This window comes from Phascolarctos cinereus, unplaced genomic scaffold (genome assembly GCF_003287225.1).
Source record: "Phascolarctos cinereus isolate Bilbo 61053 unplaced genomic scaffold, phaCin_HiC Scaffold_3;HRSCAF=262, whole genome shotgun sequence".
In the NCBI taxonomy this organism is placed as follows: Eukaryota; Metazoa; Chordata; class Mammalia; order Diprotodontia; family Phascolarctidae; genus Phascolarctos; species Phascolarctos cinereus.
Genome location: NW_027555736.1, coordinates 26,496,416 through 26,498,984, shown reverse-complemented (window position 1 = coordinate 26,498,984; position 2,569 = coordinate 26,496,416). Strand labels below are relative to the sequence as shown.

The following is a 2,569-nucleotide window of genomic DNA, read 5'->3' as shown; positions in this document are numbered from 1 at the left end:
TTTTTGTACTTAAGTACTAACGTTCTAAGTAACTGATGGGAACCTTTTTTTAAAATGTTATTATCACAGAGTGCCAGATATGAGATGAGGGTGACCTAGGTCCAAATTGTGTTTTTATATCTTAGCTCCCTAGTAGACTGTAAGCTCCATGAGGACAAAGACAGCTTCCAAGCTTCTCATCTTTACTAGTACATGGTGTGCTCTGCAGTTGGCAACAATGAATACAGAGAGACTGAAAGGTTAACTGTATGAACAGTGCTATTTCTTAATCCGTCTGTATATTTTATTGGGAAATCAATTACAACTCTAGACAGAAAGGTATTAAACTACATAAATGTATTTCCATGAAAATTCCTTCCCTTTTGGAAAATAAGTTTAGTAAGATGAGGACAACTAGAAAGGGGGCCCGTGGTTTGTCAATTTAGAGCAACAACCACCCAAGAGCAGTTTATAAGCCCTGAGAACTCCCATGCAACCTGAAGGCCTGGTTGGTGGGAGCAGAGCTGCCCTAGCCTACTTGCAGAAGCACCACCAGGAAAAAGAAGAGGCTGCAGGTGCCAGGGTTAGGGTAGTGGGGTTTCAGGGCCAGGATGGTGGAGCCAAAGCAGAAACACTGCAGCTGGGATGGTGGTGGCTGGACAGATGGCAACGGGGGGGCTAGCAGAAAGCACCTGCCAGGAGTGGCATTTAGAAAATACTTGTCCTCTTGCACCCTGATGTTAAGAACTAGATTGAGTATGCTGGCTTTGAGGAAAAATATGGGTATTTTGCTCAGACAAGCAAAGTTTATGAAAGAGCTACAGAATTCTTTGAAGATGAGCATATTGAAGAACATCTCTATGCAGCCTTTGCAAAGTTTGAAGAAAATCAGAAAAAAAAATTGAAAGGGTTAGAGTGATCCACAAATATGCCCTGGATAGGATTTCGAAGCCAGAAGCTCAAGGACTCTTTAAAAATTACATAATCTTTGAAAAGAAATACAGAGATGGGTGAAGTATTGAAGATATCATTGTGAACAAATAGAGATTCCAATCCAAAGGGGAAGTGAAGGCTAATCCACAGAATTAGGATGCCTAGTTTGGCTGTTTGCGATTGATGAAAAATGATGCAGATAGACATGGCTAGGGTGTATAAAGGAGCCATTGTTGCATGCTTCCAATCCAAAAGAAGTGGCACTGGAAGCAGTATATATGATTCTCCATTTTTTTTTTCTGGATCAGATATGCACTTTATGGAGAGTTAAAGGCAAAGGATCCAGAGAGGACCAGAAAGATATATCAAGCTTGGCTGGAACCGATTCACACAAAAATTTACATTTGCCAAAATATGGCTACTGCGTGCCCAGTTTAAAATAGGACAGAAAAATCTCGCACTTGCACGAAGAGCTTTGGGAACTTCTATGGGCAATTGTTCCAAAAAACAATTTGTTTAAAGTCTGCATTGAATTGGAGGTATAGTTTCAAGAATTTAACCAGTACCAGGAACTTTATGAAGAATTTCTGGAACTTGCACCAGAAAATTGCACATTATGGATTAAATTTAGAGACAATTCTTGGAGATATTGAGAGAACCTGAGCAATGTGAGTTAGCTATTAGCCACCCATGCTTAGATATCCCAGAGATACTTCGGATATTCAGCATTGATTTTGAAATTAAACAAAAAGAATCTAAAAATAACCAAAAAAACCCAAAACAAAACTCAGAAGCCTTTACAGAAGATTACTGCAATGAACACAGTGGGTGAAGATGTGGATTGGTTTTGCCCAGTTTGAGCTGTCTGCAGGAAATAAGGAAAGTTTAGCTAACTGCAGACAAATTTATGAAGAAAACTGCAGAACTATGAAAAGCTATGGAGAGGAGAAAAGACTCATGTTCCTGGAAGCCTTGTGAAACTGATGAATTTGGAGCACAGTCTCATAAGGAGGCAGTGGATAAACTCATGCCAGAGAAGTTAAGAACACAAGTACAGATCTGCTTCTGCTGGGAAAAGTACTATGATTACTGTTTTCCTGAAGATGCTGCAAACCACTCCAGCCTCAAATTGCTGGCTATGGCCAAACTTTGGAAGAAAGAGCACTAAGAAAAGGATTCTGTAGAGCAAGACCCAGACAAAGACACTGAGAAGAGTGAATCTTGCCTTTTTCCATGTTATTGTACTTTTGTTATTTTTATGAATTCCTACTCTGCGATTACTGCGACTTAGGAAACTGTTGTACAGTATTTGTGTCCCTGGCGAACCTTGTACCCTTATGTCTTTAAAATATTGCTGAGTTAGCATGGACGAGATTGTAAATAAAGGATATCAAATTTCTTTTAAAAAAAAGAAAATATCAATGTTAGTGCTTTAAGTGGCTTTAATGATCATCTGAGGTCATAGCTTTTCTTCCAAATCATTGAGCCAAATCTATGCTTTTTAAAAAACAAATGTGTGTTCTTTATGAGTACTAAAGAATAAAACTGTCATTAATGTAGCATCTACAGCAGGAGTTGTTAATCATCTGACATCTGTGACCTTATTTTTAAACATGCTTTAGAAATAGATCTTAATAGAAATGGTTTCCTGTATAAA

General features: G+C 38.5%; 1 pseudogene; it reads left to right on the top strand.

Annotated features, from left to right (window-relative positions):
- The first annotated feature begins 469 nt into the window (after positions 1–469).
- LOC110216399 (crooked neck-like protein 1 pseudogene) lies at positions 470–2,203 on the top strand (annotated as a pseudogene).
- Positions 2,204–2,569: the final 366 nt, after the last annotated feature.